The sequence below is a fragment of the Channa argus genome, chromosome 3, assembly GCF_033026475.1.
Source record: "Channa argus isolate prfri chromosome 3, Channa argus male v1.0, whole genome shotgun sequence".
Classification (NCBI taxonomy): Eukaryota; Metazoa; Chordata; class Actinopteri; order Anabantiformes; family Channidae; genus Channa; species Channa argus.
In genome coordinates this window covers 7,097,173-7,121,205 of record NC_090199.1, presented here as the reverse complement: position 1 = coordinate 7,121,205, position 24,033 = coordinate 7,097,173, and the positions used below count along the sequence as shown (strand labels likewise).

General features: G+C 39.9%; 1 protein-coding gene across 5 annotated transcripts in view; it reads right to left on the bottom strand.

Annotated features, from left to right (window-relative positions):
* mad1l1 (mitotic arrest deficient 1 like 1) overlaps window positions 1-534 on the bottom strand; it is a 90,742-nt gene extending 90,208 nt beyond the window's left edge. For 4 of the 5 annotated variants that reach the window (XM_067497626.1, XM_067497624.1, XM_067497622.1 and 1 more), the window contains exon 1: window positions 355-491. The gene's annotated coding sequence lies outside the window, so the exon portion shown is untranslated. Of the gene's footprint in view, window positions 1-354 lie in introns of all 5 variants that reach the window. The other variant, XM_067497625.1, reaches the window with a different exon arrangement.
* Between the last annotated feature and the right edge of the window lie 23,499 nt (window positions 535-24,033).

Genomic DNA, 24,033 nt, shown 5'->3' with positions numbered 1-24,033 from the left:
CGCTTAAGCTAAAGTTTTGTTTTTTTAAACGCTAACTGTTCGCACAAACAGCATAACAAGGTATCATTGCGGTGAATCCAAGCTAGCCTAGTTTGGAAAAGCACTAGTTTTGCAGCCAACTAAAGTTAAATTATTCTGGCAGTTTTCTACTACTTTCTTTAGCTTAGTGCTTCCCCACAAATAGACGACTAACGTTACCAAGACGTTCTTATTAACCGCTTAAGGTTATAACGCACTCTTAGCTATTAGTTCTTTACAAAACCGGTACAGAAGGTGTTAGCATGCTAGCTAAAAATATTAAAAGAAACTTTAGCGTTTGCGTTATCGGAGAATAGCTTGGAAACACGCCCTCACCTCGGGATTGACTTGTTTGTGAAAAGAAACAGGTTTAAAGCAGATTAGTTATAATTGCTCTGGTAGCCTGCTTTCTGCTCTGCACACACACATACACAGAAATCCCACCACTTTTCGCTCAAATAGGATGCGTACAGTATCGCGAGGATTCCTGACGTAGCAACAAGACCTGCCTGCAGACACAAGACCGGATGTTGGTAAAATGTTACGGAAGTTGTCCACAAAGCGAAAAAAAACCTCTCAATTAAAACTTTTTACGGTGTTTTTAGGCTTTGTAGATAAAAACAAAAAGTGAGCTTCTCAAAGAGCACGAATAAAACTTAATTTATAACAGTATAATTTTGCATCAAAGTTCAAGCTCAATTACAAAATTTGTTTAAGACGCAATGCAGTGGACATCCTGACGGCCTTAGTATTAATTAGCTTTCACAGTGCTAATAAAAAATAAAAAATATATATACTGCTGGGGCTGTAAAACACATTCACAGTTACAATAAACGTAGGGTTTTATTTTATTTAATTAAACGTTTTATTTATTGAACCAAGAAAAAAATACCAATACAGAATAGCAGTAATTAAAAAGTTACGTAGCCATTAGCAGTTAATGCTAATGTCAGGCCAATCTAAAGGCTTCTTAGTGAGCTAATGGATATTATAAATTTTTAGTTCAAATAGAGTAATTTAAAAACTAATCCCTCTGTAGTTGGTTTGATGTAGTTTTAGCTGTTAGCTGTTAGTGGATTGCTGTTATTTGATTGGCTCCAAATGATTAGGCCAATAAAAGTAATAATTAGCAAGCACCGTTTTATTAACATTGTCTAATCACAACAAGTTCTTAATGTTAGAGAATGTTCATAATGTTTGCAAATTTTAATTTTGGTAAATCTCAGTTATATTTTTACATGTCTTGTCTTAAATAACACAAAGACAATTTGACAAAAACAATTTGAGGCTAATGTGGAGGCAAAAAAACCATCCTTTTATTTATTGTAAATTCCCTGTGTGAATAAAGTGAGTGAGATTCTTTTTCTTCTTCTGAAGATGTTTTTATTTATTAATTTACAGTATTTATTTATCTATACAGCACAGCTTGAGATGGGCTTTCCATGAGATTGGCATCTTAATGTGTGTGACTTCACGGACATGAAAAATGTAGTGACATCATTTGTCCCACAGAGTGCAGCACCGCTATATTCATTAGTGTACATGTCATGTACATCACAGCATGATGGGCAAAGCGGTATGAGGAGGGTACACACTGTATCTGCTTATATAGCTGTAGGCTATATATTTGCACTACCACAATTTCACCTTAAACCTGTTTAGAATTTAAAAATATATAAATAGCTGCAAGCATTTTGGTCACCAGCAAGCTGTAATTGGCTTTTTAGTGTCATAATATTATACTTGGGAAATGTGTTTTACGTGCATAGTAGACTGGCCTGGCACTGCTGGAATTTTTTTTTACCCCACTGGAGCACAGCAAATGGGCCCACATGTGAAAATTAGAATAAAAAATAAGGTGTGGGCTGATTGGTAATGGTAACAGAGTATGGGCAACATAAAATAAAACCGTTTTACCGTTTTAATTATATGGAAACTGAACATGTTACACTGAATCACAAGAATCCAACACAAATTATGCCTCTGAGCTGAATGTGGATTTTTACCCAAAGCTACCAAACCAACCAACAATGGCTAGGTTTTGTGCACACAGTTTGCTTATAAATACCTAATTGATTCTCATGAGGAACTCTATATTAGTCAGCCCAAAGTCAATTAGAGATTTGTGGCAAGGGGCATGCTCTGAGACAATGGCCAGACAATACCTGCTACACATTTGTGTCTTTTCAAAATTAGTAAGTGGAACACTGACAAAACATAGGACGACAAAAGGTTCAGAAAGGTTTAATAGAAAAGCCACTGTGCAAAACAAATAAACATGGAAAACTCATAAGGCAAGACTGGAGTTATTTCTTGTCACTCGTCAAAATGAATGGACTTGGTGTTGAGCAGATTTTGAAAGTAGTCACGCCACCCAATCACTGCCAACACTTCTTGATGGTTGTGACAAGCTGGGAAAAGAAAAGTCAAAGAGCCATTTGCATCAACACTTGCTTTAATTACTAAATGACCACACTTAAGATCTAAGTGGGGAGCAGCAATGCAAGAGGTCCGAGCCAAAGCTAAAATGGAAAATAAAAGCTAGATGGAGTCATGGAGGGCAGATTTCAAAGGTTGGGTGGGATTCAAGAGGGAGAGGGTGAAGGGGTGTGAATCCATCGGAAAAGGTCAGATGGAAGACATGGCCTCTTTAGAGTGACATAAGAGCTCCCTTTCTCTCAGTCGCTGTCTGTTTCTTTCTCATCCTTTCTCCCCCATGAGTATTCTGCTTGCTTTGCTCCACTGTCGTAACACCCACCGCTCTTCCTGCCTCTCTTGTCTCCCTTTCTTGAAAACCTATCTCCCTTGCATGCTGGCTAATAACACTTTTTTCCTTAGTGTCTTTTGTTATCTGCCAAAGTCTGACTAAGGGTATATTCTCTCTCTCCCTCTCTCTCTCCGTCTCTTTCTCTCTCTCTCTTTCTGTCTCTCTGTCTTGGGTTTTGCTGCCTCTACCTGCCCTTGCCCTTATGAGTTTGATCTTTGATGTTGCAATCTCTGTAAGATGACATAAATGCACACAAATAGACATTTAGATGCTCATAGACACACACACACACACACACACACACACACACATTAAAAGCAGTAAATCAGCAGAAGTGCCTGCAGATGTGCCCTTCATTGCCATCTGTTGTAAAAATTGTTCACAAAAAGCCATCTTATATTCAGTGGCTCTTACACTCACAGCATGTAAACACAACCACAAACATAAATAACGTGGTTTTGGGAAATGGTTATGCAGCTAATATCTCTAACCTATAATCAATTGTGTTGCTTTGTCTTGTTTAGTAGCAAAGCCAACCTTTACATTTTAACTGCAGAGTGGTACAAAGTAATCATCATCCATAAAAACTCTAGTAGCACCACCAGCGTAGTGAAACATGAAGTCATTAAATATATATAACACATAATTACTACAGACTATTAATTTCATTATGTATTTTGTATTTGCTTCAGTGCATTCACATAGTGGTTTTTTTTATTTCCACACTTTGCTCATATTCAAGTTTCCTAGTTCCAAACTGTTTATTACCATTAGTGTTAATTTTGGAGTCAAGACAACTTCATGATGCAGAAAATACTACTCTTGGGAGCAGCTGTGTGAGGCCTCGAAATAGAAATGAAGTCAGTCAAATCGTGTTTTGCTCACGGTAGGAGAGGTCAGTTCAAGGTCACGCAGACACAGCGTGTTGTCTCAGTAACACGTGTAACTTTAAACCTACAAGAGAAAGACACGGGAGCAAATGGACTGTTAGGAAAATAAAAGGCAGTAAGGAGACAGAATTGGAATTCTTAGTTATTATAGGACCATAAAGTTGAAGGCAAAGAATGATGGATGTAAACGAAGAGAGACAAAAAAAAAAAAAAACAGAGCAAGAGAACAAAACATTGTTAGAGATCAAATAAGGCAAAGGGTAAAGAGAAAAATCAATAAAGAAGTGATTTTATACTCTTCTAATGAAGGAGGACAGAGTCAATAGGCTTCCTGTGTTTCTGTGCCGCAGGGATACTTTAACAATATTAGCTTATGGCTGATGTACACCTGCATGCACACACATACAAACATGAAAAAACAGCCAAAGGAAGCAAAAGCACTCAATACATCATAAAGAAACCACAAGCAGAGAAGTAGGTAAAAGTGAATTGCTCACATTAATTAATAAAATAAGCAAGTGGAGCAAGGACAATAGGGGGGGGGGGTGTCACCTCACAGAACAATTGTGAGTGTTTATCTTCAGCACAAGCCCAAACGTAACATTTAAATTCACGTGTCATGTTTTATATTTTGTATTATTTGTATAGTTTATATGTGAACTGCTGTCACTCACTTGCTTTTTCTTTTTCTTCTTTTCCTTTGGGCTGTTCCCTTTCAGGGGTCGCCACAGCGAATCATGAGCCTCCATCTAACCCTGTCCTCTGCATCCTCATCCTCACTTGCTTTTTGATGAATATAATAAGCATCTTATATTCGATAATGGCACAGGTAAACTTTTCAGTCTAATCTATCTTAACCCCCCTAATGACCTGTACCAAGTGTGTTCAGTAAATCAGATGCTGGAAGCAGTGGGTTGGTGCTACCTCTGCTTGGTTTCTCCTCCATCTCTGAGTGACTTTTTGTTTGTTCTCTTGTTGCCCTCTGGATTTACCCTCACAATTTAACACTTCCCTGTCTCTGAGTTGCATTTTGGTCGTCTACTTTACACAAATGTGACATGACAATCTGGCCACCATGGACAGAGCCAACAGACCTTAGGAGTTTAGTGTAATATGGTGCATGTTAAAACTTCTTCAGGTCACAGTCAACAGTGCTTGTGACGAAGAAGTAAAAGTATCTGTTCAGGTAAATATGGAAAATATTTTACTTTCTGGGTCTTGGTTAATGGACATTTCAGGCATCCCTCAGATTGACATAGTCAATCTTTGAGTTTCATAGCAGCATTTAAGAAACATAACAAATGTGATTCCAAGGCAGTTTTTTGTTTTGTTTTTTTTTTGTTTTGGTCCTTTCGGCTCATCCCGTGAGTTCAGGGTTGCCACAGCGCATCATTGTCCGCATGTTAATAACAGATTTTGTATAACAACACATATAGCATAACCAAAAGCTATTGGCAATATTTAAAAAAAACCTGTCTTGCACATTTTCTAAAATTATTTGGTTTGACTGTATTTTGAGTATTTTTACTAACAAAACCATAAAATGCTGTTAAATTTGTCCGCATGTTCTCGGTGGGACCTACTGTTGGCTAGCTGTAGCTTTTAAGGGGTGGCTATAGCTTAGTTGGTAAAGGCAGTTGTCCACGGACCACAGGGTCACCACAGCGGCTCATTGTCCGCATGTTGATGTGGCGCAGTTTTTACGCCGGATGACCTTCCTGACACAACCCTCCCAATTTCTACCAGGACCGGCACTGCAAAGCTGGGGATGGGAATGGGCTGTTGGGGGTTCAGTGTCTTGCCCAGAGACACTTCAACATATAGCCAGGACCGGGGATTGAACCAATTCAATTCAATTCAATTCAACTTTATTTATATAGCGCCAATTCACAACAAAGTCATCTCAGGGCACTTTACAGAATAAAGTCAAGATCATAAAGATATATAAAGAGAACCCAACAATTCCCCCTGGAGCAAGCCATAGGCAACAGTGGAGAGGAAAAACTCCCTTTTACGGAAGAAACCTCCAGCAGAACCAGGCTCAGGGTGGACGGCCATCTGCCTCGACCGGTTGGGGTGAGTGGAAAGGGGAGAGAGAAAAGAACAGAGCAACAAAAAGCAACAACAAAACATCGGGCAGATTAGTAGGACCAGTACCTTCACGCTGGAAGACACACAGCTTCAAAGCCGGGGGACACCTGCAGAAAGGGACAGAGAGAGGGGGACAGAGGAGGACAAAGACAACTACGGGAGAGAACACACAGAGTTAATGACATACAGTGGTGACAATTGCTGGATGAGAGGAGAGGAGAGATGGTCAAGAGGAGGAAAGGAGCTCAGTGCATTGGGGGGTGGGTCCCCCAGCAGTCTAAGCCTATGGCAGCATAACTATAACTAACTATATGCTTTATTAAAAAGGAAGGTTTTAAGCCTAGACTTAAAAGTAGAGAGGGTGTCTGCTTCCCGAATCTGAACTGGGAGCTGGTTCCACAAGAGAGGAGCTTGATAGCTTCTACTTTTGGAAATTCTGGGAACCACAAGTAGGCCTGCATTCTGAGAGAGAAGTGGTCTACTGGGATGATATGGTGCTATGAGGTCTTCTAAATATGATGGAGCCTGACCATTCAGAGCTTTATATGTAAGAAGCAGGGTTTTAAATTCTATTCTACATTTAATGGGAAGCCAATGGAGAGAAGCTAGTGAAGGTGAAATATGATCTCTCTTGCTAGTTCCAGTCAGCACTCTTGCTGCAGCATTTTGGATTAATTGCAGGCTCTTTAGGGAGTTACTGGGGCATCCTGAAAGTAGGGAATTACAGTAGTCCAACCTAGAGGTAACAAATGCATGGACCAGTTTTTCGGCATCACTTTGAGACAGGATGCTCCTAATTTTGGCAATGTTCCGAAGGTGGAAGAAGGCTGTTCTAGAGATTTGTTTTATATGTGAGTTAAAGGATAGATCCTGATCAAAAATAACTCCAAGGTTCCTTGCAGTAGTACTGGAGGCCAGACTTATGCCATCTAGTGTAACAATATGGTTGGACATCATATCTCTGAGATTTTTGGGCCCAAATACTATGACTTCAGTTTTGTCTGAGTTTAAAAGTAAATAATTGTGGGACATCCAGGCCTTTATGTCTTGTAGGCATGCTTGAAGCTTTATTAACTGATTATTTTCATCTGGTTCCATAGATAAATATAGCCGGGTATCATCAGCATAACAGTGGAAATTTATGGAGTGTTTTCTAATAATGTTGCCTAAAGGAGACATATATAAAGTAAAAAGTATTGGTCCTAACACAGAGCCTTGTGGAACTCCATAGCTAACCTTTGTGTGCATGGAGGATTCATCATTAACATGAACAAATTGAAATCTATCAGATAGATAAGATTTAAACCAACCTAGTGCAGTTCCTGTAATTCCAATTTCATGTTCCAGTCTCTGTAATAAAATGTTATGATCAATGGTATCAAATGCAGCACTAAGATCTAACAGAACAAGTATAGAGATGAGTCCAGTATCTGAGGCCATGAGAAGATCGTTGGTGACTTTTACCAGTGCTGTTTCTGTACTATGATGAACTCTAAATCCTGACTGAAAGTCTTCATACAAATTATTCCTATGAAGGTGATCACATAATTGTTTTGCGACTACTTTTTCAATTATTTTAGAAATAAAGGGGAGATTAGATATTGGTCTGTAATTGGCTAAAACACCTGGGTCACCCTGACCCTGTGGTCCGTGGACGACTGGCTTACCAACCGCCCCTTACTCCAAGGCAGTTACACGGGCTAAAAATAAAGCTGATCCTCGTACTTTGCAGGCTGCCATGCACCATAGCCTCAGGTCTAACTTGTCTGCCACACACTCAAGGCACATGCCACTAACGACCACAAGGTCACCTTGAGTCTAGCACAGGCCAGAAGCAGTTTCCTCTCCACACACACGCAAGTCCCAGCATTAGTGCTTTGGTGATTTAAACTACATTCTATAGCAGCAACTGCCCAGAATTAAGGGCATAATTCCTAAAACATTAAGCATTTTACTCAAATAATCCGCAGTCAAATTAGACCACTTTTATCTTAAACTTAAAAGAAATTTCAAAAGTTTAGTTAATGTGTTGATGTGATGATATAAAGTGGCTTTTTCAAACAGCGCTCTGCTGCAAATAATTTCACCCACGAGTGTGTTTCTTGATGTAACAATGAAGCAGTAAATGAATATTTATAGTTTTACCTGTGGGGTAAATTGGTCAATTATGAGCGTAGCACATGAAGAAAGGTAAAAGAGTGGACACGTGCTTGTGAGCAATGCACGGCTGCACAGGGGTTGCGTTCAGGCTGACATGTAATTATCAGTTCTGTGAGCATTCAGTGTGTTTCGGAGATAGTTTAATGATTTTCAGAGAACATTGGTTTTCTTTTAACTTAGACAATGGCTTGTCATGAAAAATATTTTGGGGAGGACGTGTGCCCTTGTGATAGAAATTTTCCCTCTTTCTGAGGAAGAACTCAGCATCTTGTTTGCCTGTTTGGTAATTATCTAACTATATGAATACATTTACTCTATTCCCCCACACCCTGCACCACTGTGGCAAATACATGCTTTGGATGATGATGACTACACACTGTCGTGAGTAATAGTTACTGAGTGTTAAATCAAAATTTGAACCCTTTTGGTCTCAGAGCTATTCATACTTGGACTTTTCTTAAAATGAACTAACAGTAACAGTAGACTTGGCTTTAGGGTTATGCTTAGAATTAGATTAGTGTTAGGTTTGTGTTAGGTTTACAGTAAAGGTTGGGGGTCGGAAATATGGCACTGGGTCTCTTCCAAGGCAATGACTGCTGCATTTAATTGTTTAGGGTTGGTAGTGGGCTAGGAAATGCATTGAACTGTATGTGTATGTGTTTGAAACATATTTCATAAATGACAGCAATGTGTTTGCACACATCTTTACTCTTCATTTTATATCATATAGAATTATGCTAATAGTAACACAATCCACCCGAGGTCAGCTGTGAATCATGATCAGCTTAATGGACTTGCTGTAATCAGCATAAATTATATAGTGGCTGGAAAGACATATGGTGAAGCAACAGATGACTTAGGAGAAATAAAAACACTTGACTGATTTACATGACAGAGTTAATAGTAGGTTTCACGGTGGGTAGGTGGGGCTATGAAGGACAGCTAGCCAAGGGCAGTGGTACCTAAAATGTATGCATGCAAATGTGTATTATAACAATATGATCAGTAATTCCTTCCAAGTGGTCTCCTTAGGCTGAAAACATCACACCTCAGAGTAGTCAAATCCTTGACCATCCCCCCGAGGCTGGCAATACATGAGCTTAGGGTACCAGAAGAACCAGGACCACCAATGAGTGGTCTTGCTTGGTTATGATTGATAGGATTTTGTGTTTCTGTCTGGAGGTGCTTGTGTTTGCATAGTTTTCCACTTTTGTGAACATCAAGTGGCATACGACCGATTGCAAAGAATCGTTTTATCCACCTGGCAGCTTGACTGGCACATATAGCTTAGAATCATCAAGGCGTTGCTGCAGGTAAGTCTGGTAAATAGAAGGAAGATGACAGTGGGATAAAAAGGTGTATGTACGATAGTGGTACCAAGAAAATGGGATAGAGGGAAATAAGTGATGTATTAGGGAGGAGCTGAACATGTGGAGGAAGAGCTTCAAATGTGGACAAGTGCAAAAACAGAGGATAGTGACAAAGGCTGAGAGGATTAAAATATGAACAAAGAGGCACAGCCAACCATCAGATCAGATGTCATTAAATGTCTAGTAATACATGTTGTGAATGTAATACTAATGTGCATGCTGCAGAGCTCCCCTGTGGGGGGATGCACGGAGTTTGCACCAATCAGTAGTGTACTGTATGTTCGTGAAGGGAGGCTGATTATTAAGGGGGTTTGTTTTTGGTGTGGGACAAAAAAAACAACAAAACTCTAAAAAACTAAAAAAATATATCACCTGTAATTGATTCAATTTAATACAACTTTATTTATATAGCGGGGGGGTGGGTCCCCCAGCTCTCCCAGCTCCCCCCTCTCCACAGGAGAGGAGCTTGATAGCTAAAGGCTCTGCATCGCATTTGACCTTTGGAAATTCTGGGAACCACAAGTAGGCCTGCATTCTGAGATCAAAGTGGTCTACTGGGATGATATGGTGCTATGAGGTCTATATATATGATGGAGCCTGACCATTCAGAGCTTTATATGTAAGAAGCTTATTTAATATGATTGTTTCTATAATATGCAGTTTTGGCATCACGGTTTTCCACGCCAAGTGCAAATCTTCTAAATTAGTGGAACACACCTTCCTTTCTAACTCACGTGTTGGCTGTTTTAAGTTGCGAGTTTGTGAACTATAGCAACTATCGCCTCTTCTGGTGTTCTGCCTTATTTTTCAGAGGGGCAACAGTATTGTACGTAGTGAGGCTGCAGAATTACAACGGTCCTGGCCTCCTGCCTTGGCCCCAGAGGGCTTCAGCTGTCTTCGTCGGGCCCCTGGCCCGGTCTCCTGCCAGACCTCTAGGCCAAACTACCTCCGACCAGCTGTCTCAGACATGGACTTGCTCGAGGGACTTGCTAAGGGTCAACTTAGCCCTGGAAGGGCGGCTGTAGCTCAGTTGTCCACAAACAACGGGGTCGGTGGTTGACTCCTCCTGGCCATTAGTTGAAGTGTCCCTGGGCACAACACAAGTTTTTTCCACTATTAATGTTGTGATTTGAAACTGCTGCCCAGATTGTTTGATACTAAACCAAAGCAGGGCTATGCAGGGGGTTTTGCGTAGGGGTACACATAATTAACATACGGCCCACTGTGCAGTCATATTTTACAGCTGGACAGTCACCAACATGTGCCATTGCTCATGATTTTACCGTTTCTGATCTTAGTTCACTTATGTCATTTTACACATTCACCCAGTCTATGGTGTCTGCCTTGAACTAACTCCTGCCTTCCACCACTTCAACCCTCCTGCCTGTTTCATCAACAAACCTCACTCCTCCCGCCTGGACCTAAACGTCATTTTTTTCACCCATTCTGAATGCACACCAGCTCAAATTCATGCGTACTGTGCCTGGTTGTTTATTGTGCATTCTTTGCCAGAGCTCTCCAGGCTTCTTGGTACCTGGCTGTTTTTGGACAGTGATTATCTGCTTGACTGGTTCTAGGCGATGCCTTTATTTTTTTGCTAGTTTTAAACACGCTTACCTGCTCAGTTCACAACTGCCATTAAAACACAGTTTAACTGAATCATCTGTGATATGCTGCAGACTCCTGTCATTAAGTGTAACGCCAACCTGAATTGGTACAACCACTTTCCTTTGAGACTTTCTTCCAACCTTATTTCTATTTCTTGCAGCAAATGCTGATTCTACTGCATCTTAAAAATAGAAGTGTCAGAAAAAGTCTTGGTAATCAGTGAAGCCTTTGAAATAATTTCCGTTGTGGTCAGTGATCTGTTTCCCATGGAAAATTAATATTTTGTCCATGACCTTTGCATATCTGATAGCTTTGACTGGATTGGGAGCGAGTCATGTAGAGGCTGATATCTCTCTCTCCACGGGAAATTGTGAGCGTGCGTGTGTGTTTGGGGGGGGCAACGAATGATTATGTTTTCAGTAAGGTATCATTATACGTGTGAAAAAAAAATGGGTACAGTATTAACAGTTTGGAGTGAGGCACTTTAAAAAAAAAAAAGGAGTTCAAGGCTTTAAGGTTGATTAACAGCAGCAAAAATGAAAAGGTGACACTCCAAGAGAAACTAATTATTGCATGTGTCTTTTAAAAATCTATAATCACTTACTTGTACATGGTTGGACGGGATTTTTAGCAAGTGCAGTGTCAAGGTTAGGCTTTTAGGGTGGACCCAAGAGCAATGAGATAAGAGGGGTTCGTGTAGCTGAGATTTGTTTTAGTTAGAGATTTCAACAGAGAAAAACTCACTCCTAGGAAGGAGGACAAAACTAGCAAATTCCTGAGCGATGACTATGAAGCTAAACAAGGAACATAAACTCAAAGGAATTTAACTAGGGCCAAAAAGACAAACTAGTTGGCAGAACAAAAGACCGACATTGGTTCAACGAGTGATAACCTAAAAACCTGGGACAGCAAAAACTAAACGAAGACACCAGGAAGACAAAAACACGGCAAAACATGAACGTAACATAAAACCAGAGTAACTCACACTAGAACATGAGTCTAATCCTCGCCTGACAAAACCCACACACAGGAAAAGTCTAACACACAGTGTAAACCAAAAAAACAAACCTAGAAACCAAAACACAAGAAAAAAAAGAGTCCACATGGATCTTGAATAGTGTAGACCAGGAAGCGGCATGTTGCATGGGTGGCAGTCCATGAACCAAGACCGTCAGTGATCCAGCACTGAACCAAAGGGAGAGCTGGGTTTTAAAAGGGCAGGGGAACAGGTGAAAGCAATTGAGAGCGTCGATGATGGTGAAGCTGGAGGCTTGAACCGGGGACAGGAAGTGGATAAAAGGAGGTGCAAAATAAAAGTCCAGGGCAGGAAGTGTCGGATCATGACATGCAGTTAGTTCAAATCATTGTACAAAAGAAAAAAAAAAAAAACGAGTTGGAGCATTTGGGAAAAGATTTGTTAAGAATACATTGTTCACACATTTTGGAATGAAGAAACATGGCACTAGGTTGCGCAGTATGTCTAGATTTTATGACAATAACGGAGGTTTATGGTACAATGGTTGTACACTGACACAGACTAAACATTAGAAGACTGCATGCAATGTTGGTTTAAGCATTTGTACGGTGAATGTGAACCACAGGAATAATTTAGAAAATGACTGAAAGCTTCCTTTAAGCCCCTTTTGTCTCAAGCTGATTGCATGGTAGTCACCAATGCACCTCAGCCAATAAAACTGTTCTAAGTAACTCCATATTTAATCAGCTCCGATTCGCCCTTCTATCTAAATATTAACAACTGTAAGATTTGAAAGCCTTTTTTTTTTTTATCACAGTAAACAGGAGAGTATATTTTTGGGCAAAGTGTGGAGCAGAGCAACAGCTCACCATCTTCCTTCAGAAACATGCAATTAGCTGGGATCATTATTTTATAGGCTACATGGCAGAGCCATAATCAGATGGACGATTCGAGAGGGGCCAGAGTACTTCATGTGCAGCTTTGGCGCCCAAAACATTTGCTGGCTGTGGTTTGAAAAAGAGTTGATAATAACTGCGAATAAATCAAAATAGCAAAGCTGCAGCTCGTAAAATGAGCTAAAACATGCTAAAAAAAAAGAAAGAAAAAAAAAGCTCTATAGCACTGAATACTGGATTTAGGGAAGTTCTGTAACACTTTCTACAGTTTGTACAGTTTGTTAAATTGCTTCATTTTACATCCAGTGTGTGCATAGAGCAGTTGCTCATAACATTTTTGAATAAACTCTCTTGTTATCACTTTGTGCACATGTGATGTGCTGTAATTCTGAGTAATGTGCCACTTCAACTGGATAACAGTGGGCCCATTCATCATAAGCCCACTCCAGCACAACAGGTGAAAGAAACAGCAGGGTGATCTGAAACCTCAACAAATGAAATGTGCCCCTTTTTGTATCCATAAATAGTGCTCTCATTTCCAAAGCTGTCGTCACCATCGTTGTCCGAGAAAAGGGAGAGGCCGAAGCCAATGATAAATGGGGAGGTGAGGTTGGAAATCGCACACACACACACACACACACACACACTCAAACACCAGTGGGGGCCAACCCTCACTGGAAGCAACTAAGCTGGGGTTCAGTGTCACATTGACATGCGACTGGATGAAAGCAACTACTGTGGGATTGTTGGACAACCGCTCTACCTCCTGCGCCACAGCCGCCCTTAAACCTGATTATCTATACATCAGTAATGTGCTTCGCTATGAGCCAACCACATCAGTTTTAAGGGAAATGCCATTTAACATTCTCCTGCCGTGAACCTTTCTCAGGTACATTTAGTCTTATCAAGTTGGCTTCTACCCTATGATACAGGGACGGATTTTTTTATTCCTCGTTCAAAGGCTTCGAGTTATGCTCCAGCTACCAGAACACGGAGGGAGCTATACGGTGATGACTGTGTGTGTGTGTGTGTGTGTGTGTGCCTGCTGTGAATCAACCTGCCCCTTGGCACAGCTTGGGTCTTCCAAGGCTATGATCTCAAGTCACTCTTGGAAGATGATGAATTGGGATTTTAGTGATCACTTAACACCAGCCGAAGTTCCTGCTGTCCTGCAAATGTCAGCATGTATGTGTTCACACGCGTTGCTAAAAATACCACCGTTCAGAAAGCTGCTGCTACAGTAGAGTGTAAACCAGGACTGTGAGAGCAGAGAACATTAGTCCAGGTCCAAAATCTTTACACTGGCTCAGTGACATATAGAATAGATTTTAAGGAGAGACTGCTGGTCTATAAATCAATGAATGGGTTGGGCCCATAATATACTGTTTACTTGATATGCTTAAGGAATATAAGCCAACTAGGTATTCGAGCCTCCTTTTAGAGCCTTTAGCTGCATGTGACATGTACCTGGAATAAATTATTATAAGTGCCCCAAATGTAGACACTTTTAAATGAGGTTAAAAATGTTCTTTTGCATATGCATATAATTAACCTCTGGATTTATACTGTTAGGTCTGTATTTTTCTCTACCGTTTTGCCTTCTGCACAGGATGAATGAACAAGTGGTTTCTTAAAGACTTTAATTCAAAACCAAAGTCGTTATATTTTATGCCAAAAACCTGCAAAAAGGACATCAGCCTCAGCCGCATTGGTTTGTGCTCATTAGCAAATGCTAGAATGCTAAATGCTAAATGAAAACATAGTCAATTTTTAGCTAAATGGGAGCAAGATATTATATGTTTGTTTGTTTTTTTTTTCCATAAAGAATTTATGAAAATGAGGTAAGAAAGATGATACACTGTAAAGAAATTTCATAAAACTCTTACCAAATAATCCCATTGATGTTTTAGTTTCACGCTTTGTAATTTTATAGTTATAGTTTCTGACATATGAACAGGTTTAGACTTTCAGATATCATATTGTTTCCTCTTATTGTAAAGACCACAAAATTAAATGAAGGGAACTTCTATAACATTTCCGTTTTTTTTTCCTTCTGATTGCTGATTGAAAACTACTCTGTCTTGTGAGTACATGCATCAGTGAGCTCAGCTAAGATTATTTATGTGTTCAATCAATGCATTGCCAATTTTCCAAAGGCTATTAGTTTGGCTTGTCACATTTTTATTGTTAATCAATTGTGTTTCTTTTACAAATGTATTTACTATTTGGATCAAACATAAGCCTCAAATCTTCTCTAGCATGCAAGTAAAATCTCATAAGAACAATTAGTGTTTGTTCATATTTCATTGGTTTGTTTGTTCATTCATCAGTGGGTTTCACCTTCTCATTTGGCCTCAGGCACCACGAATCCATACAGATACTATGTTGAGCATTAATTATTGCCCATCAGGACGTCACAATGTGAGTAAACTCTGTGAAAGCCAGTTGCCTGTGGCTATACATTATAGTGCAAAGTGAGATGTTTTATGCTTCAGTGTTTTTTAATTAGCTGTTATTGAGTCAATGCAAAAACACTGGCTCTCCTTTAGCACACGGATTGATATGCATATCAGACAAGTGGCACTGGCATTAAAAAAGATATTTAGGTCACAATTTCTGCACATAATCTAGAAATGAATTATGGGTGAAAGGAGATTTATTTGCATCTCTATAAAGCTCTTCTTTACTGTCAAACCTGAGCAACCCTGACCTCAAACTCAAATGTGCTGACTCCGTTCATCAGTAGAGAAAAAGCTGTAGTAATATAGTGGTATTAGCACTTCTGTCTCATATTTGTCTCATTAAAAGGGTGATACATAAAGTACAGTCCACCTTCTACCTGCGGACATGTTGCTAAAGGTTTGTCATGCACAAAATAAAGTGTAGTGTGATGTTAGAAACTGGTGTTGTATACCCGGCTGGTGAGGTGGACGGTGGTCTACTCATGTGACGTCTTTCTGACTTACAACTTCGAGGTAAATGGGAAGCGCCTTTAATATAAAGCGCCGGGGTTAATGTTACATTTTCTGCCATTTAGTCTGCAAATCTTTATTCATCTCGCATCCACTTGACTTCACATCAAACCAACTGAAGAGCTTAACAGAATAAAAGTCAAAATTGCAAATTAAATGTTGGTTCAATGCTGGCTATTGTTATCAACCAGCAATAAACACAAATTCTTTTACAAATGTACAAAAACACTGACAAACCTCGATTTCTTTCAATGGGAGCAAAACAAACTTTCCGTATGGTTTTATCCCTCTTTGATCTCCGTGTGTTCTGTGTGTGGAATTATCTACCTTTACTTTGTTTGTTACCATGGCGTTTGATTTGTCCTTTCAAAGTAAAAGTTACCTATCAAGAGGAAATAACAAAAATAAAAGCTAAATTGACCTAATAACACGAACTTCTAAACATGTTATGTGTTACCCACACATTCTGAGATCATTTACAAATATCAGAGTTTGGTGGTTGTGGTATGTTAAATACACCACATCCTCTCAGTATAAAGAGACACAGAAAAACAAAGAGAAGGAATAATTAAAAGCGCATCTGATAGATCGACCCATCTCACATTAAAGACCTTTATCATTAGCAGAGGTTTGTGTGTGTGTGAGAGCGAGCGAGAGGGAGCTTCATAAGTTTTACTTTCTAAATGAGGCTTTTATCTCTCGCAAATGTTCTGACAATTTTTTTTTGGTCATTACATTTTTCCCCCATTTCCATTATTATCTTTCATTAACAAACATGCACTGATTCACACACAAACCCACATCCCGTGCTCGGTCTCATTAGCCCAAAAGTTCAATTCATCACTTCCTCACTCATCATTTCCAGCGGCCAAACGTTTGAAATCTGTCCGTGATAGACCTGTCAGCAGCAACCTTCTGTACTTCAAAGGACAAATATTCAAAGGGAGCTGGTCAAATCACAAACATATGTAGAAAGGGGTGAACATGAGGAAATCATTTTTGACCTAATATGTATTATGCAATCTGTGTGTCTGTTTGAAGTCTGGATGAGTTCATAGAGTTACTGCAATCGGACAAGTATTTAATGCATACACAAGGATCGTACGTGTGCTTTACTTTGCAGGTTTTATAGGCAAAACAACTAAATTATTATTTAATTCTTACTTGTAAGAGAGCATGAGCAAAAACATCTGCAGGTCATATATTTAAATAAAAATTCTGCTTCAACAGTTTGCCGAAATATGCAATAAGCTTAACGGAGCTGAAAGAGCTGCATGGCTTGATGATAACTTTATGTTCATCAATAATTCATACTGTATCACACATTTGATCCACAGTTAATAGACAATTTAGTGCATTTTTTGATTTCCTGTACATTCCCATATTCCACCATTGAGTCCAGTATGTGTGTGTAGATGTGCAGGTTTGTTCTTGTGTGTGATTTTACACTTTCTTGGCCCACAGAGAATAAGGTCACGAAGAGCATTGAAACCTGCACTGCAAGTCGGGATAAACTAGAAAGTCTATTTTGAGAGGCAACGAATACAGATCTCCTAATTATTCCCCTTTGTCATATTTCAACCAATGACTCCCTGCTAGCAGGCATAAATGTGTTTTATGTCCTGATTTCCTGCCTTAAGTTCCTATAAGCTGCTATGCCATGCTAAATTGTGTCATCTGTGCAAAGTTTAATTGAAGATTAATCTTCATTTTTGTCAGGCTAATGTCATTACTTGCAAAAATAACAACAGGTTCTTGTCTCAACAAGGATAAACTGGCACCGGATGTATTGTATTTGTATACGCTCTTTGGATGTGAGTTGCCTCTATTCTAACTATGCTACAAAGTGGTTCCATGCACAGAAAGGCCATCGTGCATTTTAGCTGCACGGAAGCAACTTCACATTTCAAAATGTTTGCACACGCTTGCGCTTGATGCATTGTAACCTTAACCCGCTGTGTTTCTTTTCCCTATTTGTTTCTGTCAGAGAAATGGACGTCTGTGCCACCACAGCTAATAATGTTGACCCCAATTATGCCCTGGTGCAACAGTTTTTGGAGACTTTAATTGAAGACATTTCACAGGGACACTGGTTGCGGTGATGGGTGAACATTTGCCCTTTGGTCCTAATTGGTGAGCAAAGCTGCACTAACCAGTGAGGGGGAGGGTGGCAGGGGCACAAATGTACTGTTTCCCCAATTAACCCCAGACTAACACCATCTTCCAAACACTGTGCGTTGCGAATGCCCCCTGTCATTTCCAAGTCCACACTACCAAAATCGAAAAATGCTCTCAGCAGCAGAGCAGCATTAATGTTTGCCGAGACTGAGGCCAGAAACTGCCAGGCCCCAGGTTTCCTATACATATTTGTTTATCCTGCTTTTTTACAGAATAAAATATTAAGCTGCAATAAGCCACACTTTGCTTAAAGGAGAGTGAATATTGGACAACTCCAAACCATAACCCCTCACAAACCCAACTCCAAATAAATGTTAAACACTTAAACATTGGTGTCTGCTAACATATTCCACTTGTAAAGTAGCTACCAGCTAGCGGCCAAAAATAAACGATTTCCGGTGTCTAAAAACCTAATTTTGACAGGAGGGGGGGGGAGAGGGGGGGGGGGGGGGGTCGAAGATTGTAACACAAGCAGATTGACTAACAAATCTGCTTTTAATCAAATTATCAAAAAACAGAAACACCGCAAAGCAAATTCTGAGTAATTCTTAATAAGTAAAGAAAGAGCCTTTTCCAAGAGTCATCAAGATTACCAGCCGATACTAGTCTTGGGTTTCTGTGCAGCTCGACCCTGCATGGGAAGCTTTAGTAGCAGAGATTTCAGAGGCCACAGGCTGCCAAAATGACGACCTGGGCTAAGTAAAGAAATTGGGGGGTACAGTGGGAGTTCTGGAGAAGTATAATCAAACTTATTTCCCACTAATGGAGATATTCCATATTACAGTCTCCATTACAGAGCATATCCAGCTCAGTCAGACCATCTATCTCCTCATTTTCTGTGGGCTGCAACTGACTCATCATCAGGTCCCCCGGAGCTCAATGCAGCAAAGAAGAAAGTGGGTCTTCTAAGACCACTATATCATCTTCCACATTGTGCAAGGCTCCAGACAAAATCCTGCCTCCTAAAAAATACATTCCGATTTAACATAATGATATAATAAGTTTTAGCAATTTTGTCATGTTTCCAGTGAGGAAGCACGTCACACACATCACACACAAAGTCAAACTATTATGAACACTTAGAAAAAAGTACAAAACATGACCAGGTCCGAATGCATGAACTACATTTAGATACAATTCTGACAATTTACTGTTTATCTTGCATACTACACGGACCACAGCACGAAAAGTCACAAGCTGAAACTCATCTGACTTTCTGGGTACAGCACTACAGAGTGTGATGATGATGGATTTCGGTGGGGAATTTGGGGATTTATCAAGTCGTCCAATAGATCAAGTCTGCGACTAGGAACATAGTTTTATTTAACCAGACAATAAGTTGTTGCAGCTCAAGCCTGGTAAGGCAGATGCTTATGCTGTTTGGACTGTTTTTTCTTGTACCTAAGTTTCTCCATAAAAAAGCATGTAAGTCATTGGAGGTCTGAAATGTAAAGATTAAATCTGCACTCGTTCCCAATTATGTATGTAACTGCTCATTGTTTAGTTTTTACAGCCTGGAACCTTTAGGCTCAGACTCACATCGTTTATCCGCCTTCTTACAGAATTGCAATTGCAGTAAAGTGCCCCCAGGGTCCCCTTGCAGTCAAACAAACATGGTACAGTGCCCCTAAGGTGCCCTTAGAGTAAGCCAGTGGTTCTCACTCCTTGTCCTCAAGGATCCCTGCCTTGCTTGGTGTTCAGTTATCTCTATCTGCCACTGATTACCTGAATCATGCGATCAGCCAATCAGAAAGTGGAAGATACCAGTTTACTTTGATGTCCTCCACTTTGTCCTCATCTAAGATGGTAGATTGGCTGAACACTCTTGATACCGATAATCAGCAGAGGGTTGGGGGGGATAGCTGGAAAACTAGCGGGGCAGGGGACTTGAGGAGAGGGCTCACACATATATAACATATACTGTATCTTTGTATCATTTTAGGGCTGAATCTGTTGTTACTGTTGGTGTGTACAGCACCGTTACCATGGTTACATGCATTTTTCTTAATCTAACGCACAATGGTCGCCTGTTACTTTCCACGGGAAAATTACAAACATAATAATACATAATTTTCTATTTAAAGTTGTCTGCTCCTCTATCAGCTGTCTCCTATTCCCAAAATGAATGCACGTTAAATAAAGAGCCTTAAATCACATGGCGTGAACTGGGACCCTAAAGCGGAACGCAGTTTCAGAATAAAACCCTCATGTTATGAAAAGTAGGGTTTTGATAAAATGGAGATAAACGATGTATTTTACTCCCCGGCAAATGTGTGTTTCCTTCTTGGAAGAGTAAACACTTTTCACTCATTCCCCATGTCTAAAGCTTCAGGGGAAAAAAGATGTGGACACTTCATCTTGCTAAGGGCTTCACAAACCCGTCGGTTGGGATCGGAGTTTTTTATTTTTTTTTGTACCAAACCAGCATGTTTGTTTTGTTGTAATGATGGCCCACCTGCCTACTGCACCATCTGCTGAAAAGAAACTGGGATAAATGATGGAACGGATGACTTCTGGGGTGAGGAACCGCAGTTGGATGGAGTCACGGCTGCAGTGTGGATCCATGGGCCAGGACGACTGTGCCATGAGAAAGGCTTTGGACAGGCTCTGCTATTCCTCAACACAAACAACACTCTCAGCATTTATAGACAAGAGTGGAAGGGGAGTGTTTGAGGTGTGGTCCTTCTCCTGAACTTCAGATATTAATCTCCGTTAGGTGGGACCGTGACTGTGACTGTAGACTGATCACCTGCCCACGGTCTACCCTGTCTCTGGAATAGATAATGGACGGATGGGTTGGAAATAATTATTTATCAGCTACTACAGTAGTTGATAATGAAGGATTTAGTATTATAAGTTGTTATTATTATCAGGAAATAATGTGGTTCAATAAATACTTTTTTATTGTTGTTTTAGTTTATTGATGCTTTGCATGATTTGTTATATTTTTTAAATCATTTATAAGATGAATTGTATTGTATATTAGTGCTTTTTAAAAATATTGATCATTAGCAATTGATTCATTGTTTGTGACTTTGTTTTACTCTGAAGAACGGAACTTGTGTATCAGCATTTAGGTCCAGGTTTCATGATAAAGAAAACAAAAACCCTAAATTGAAAATCAATAGATGAGATGGCTAGAGGCAGATTTATAACAATAAAATCCTTAAGAAGATTGGTTTGAATAAAAGGTCATTCAGTCCAAACCAGTGTCATAGAAAATTTGTTTTCAAGATGGTTATTTTGTAAAAAAGATAATGGGATGAGCTGGCGGCGAGCACAGCTCATAGACAGGGATTTACTTAAAGCTGTTGTTGCTTTTTACAAATGGATCCATGATCAGTGAACAGTACCTAAGGTTGTTATGGCCTTTGTTGGACTGGAAACATGGTGCCATAGCATGAAAATGTATGTGACAAAACGAAAATAATCAATTTTCTGTCCTAAACAACATTTTTCACTTGGGTCAACAAGTTAAAACTGGGAAACTTTAAGTACCTTGGTACATTCTTTGACTAACGGTGGAGCTTCTCTCGATTCTTATTCATCCAGGTTTGGTTATCAGAAGGTTAAATCAAGTCAATGGGACTTCTTTTGTCTTGGTCAGAAACTTAATCCAAGCTACGTCTCCTGTATGGAGAGAAGGATTCTCCATGGGAACATAAATGGCTTCACGTCCTCCTCTGTCATAGCATCCGTCTTCTCTGTCCAAAATGTGTACATTGTCATCCTCGACCGAGTGTCCTTTGTCCTTCAGTTGTAGGTCCAGTTGTGTTCAGGTGTTTGGTCTTTCCGGTGGGCAGGTCTTTGTCTCAGTGTGTTGGTGGGTTTGAAGTGATACGTGGTGCTTTCTGAAGATCTTCTGTTTTCTGAAGAGCTTCTCCGACACTCCAGCCATGTACGGAATCACCGGGTTTTTCCTTTGACTCTGAGTCTCTGCTCTGTCCGTCGTCCTTCTGTTGGATCTTGACGCCATCTTTTTAGGACCCACTTAGGATAACCCAGGCCTTGAGGGCTGTCCTCAGATCTCTATCCTCCTTTTGGCTTCAGATGAGCTGGGGAATTTTTCTGCTGTGGGATCCTGTAGGTTTTTAAGAAATGTTGTGTATAGATTGTACAAACACATGTGAACAATTTATAGGCAGAAAGAAAGCTGAGACGGTCCTGACAGAAGTCTCCCACCATCTGTTCAGCCAGTTTGAGTTACGTGTTCAAGCATTCGTTCATCCCAGGGGCCATTAGGTTTATTAACTCTACAAGTTATTTGTAATTTTGTGTGATTGTGGGAGCCAAGGACAGATCTCCCCCATGGCAGGCAATAAAGAATTATTCTATTCTATTACCAAAGCATCCTTTTTATTGTATTCTGCTAATTGTTTATTCCCCCTCAAATCGAATGCTGCTAAATATTCACAAATGGATTAGAAGAACTCACCAGCAGCAGACATGTAATAATTGAACAGAGAACCTCGGTGAAGCATGAAATTACCTACATGTTATTAGCTGAAAATGTTGAAGGGGCTTCATTATTTTCACTTTAGGAGGAATATTTCAGACTCACAAAAAAGTATGAAGTACACACCTGTTGTTGGAGAATCCTGGTGGTGAAATATGTTTTGCATCTGACTTCTAATGTTTAACACCCAACACGATGCTTGTCCTTCTTGTCTACTACTGCTTCTTCAACATGTCCCGATTCAAGAAAAAGATAATTTCCTTTGTTTTTAGAATACTTGGAATTCTTAGTACAGCCACAAGTATTTGCAAAATGTTCTGTTCATTTTCAACCTTTTCCAACAGTCTCTTACCGTTTCTCCATGCAACCACAGAGGTGCTGGATGCTTCCTCTTTCCACGATCACTTTTGCTTTTATCCAGCCCCGACTCTCACCGTCACCTCACTACAGGCCTCAGTCTTTTTTCTTTGTCTGCTAGCTTTTTTAGATTTGACCTCGGGGTCAAATTCAATTCAGAGCCTGCCTTAATGGACAGTTTTGGACTTTCAGTTTCTCTTACCTTGGACTTTTTTGTTTGCCTGTCGCCGACCTGTTTCCCCGACTTTGCCTCCTGTCGACGGCTTTTTGGTTTCCGTGGACACCCTTTCATTAAAGTTTATAGTTTCCCTGTATGTGCCTGTCTCCTCGCATCGCTGCTCTTGGATCCCTCTTCCCTGTAATTTAACATTAAAACACGAAAGGTTTTTAAAGTTAAAAAAATCTGCCCAACAGCAAACTTAACTATTCACCTACATCGTTTAAACTGAAATAAAATTGAAAGTAATTATTTTTTTTACACATCACGTGTGACCAGCATATTGCAAGCCTATATTTGGCTTTTCATTAGGTACAAATTCGCAAAGTGTGTGTGGATTAAATGCTGAGTTTGTTTTGTCAAGTCTAACTAAGACGTGTGCTCCTTTTCACAGTAATATCCCACTAAAAAGGTTATCGGAAAGACAGCAGAAACATAGTCTTCCTGCATGAATTGAAACGATTTCTTGAATTTCACTGTGGGTACGAGTGAAAGTGTTGGGTGTCTAAACTGAGCAATGGGGCAGTTTATTGTTAGTGAATTCAGCTTTTTAATTTCTAGGAGTAGATTATTTTTTTCTCCCAAAAGTTACATAATCTCGCTTCAAAGTCTGAACTTGCACATCTCCCCCTGGTTTAGCCAGGGGAGTGGGGTGTTATTGTTCGATGAAAGTGTATTTGTGATTCACTGCCCGAGTCTGCTTCAATATCCTCTGCAATTCATATGTTGTCCCCAGACAGCAGGAGCCCACTACTGCACATAATCACACCTTTTTTTTTATAACATGTATCATTTAGTTTGAGTAAAATTACAGAAAAGAGCTCAGATAAAAAAAAACTAACACCATATCTACAACTTAGTACATCCTGTTCATCTGGGTATTAACGTGCTTTGTTTAATAGGCGTAGGGCCTTTTATTGTTGAGAAATGATCCAATATCTCTCACAGCGAGCGTGTTTACGCCTTCAGATATGCACATGAATACCATACGTGCCCTGTAGCGGTAACATGGAGCAGAATAAATGTGAGAGCAGCTTTGTAAGAGCATGTAATAAGGTAATAATATAATTTTTGTAA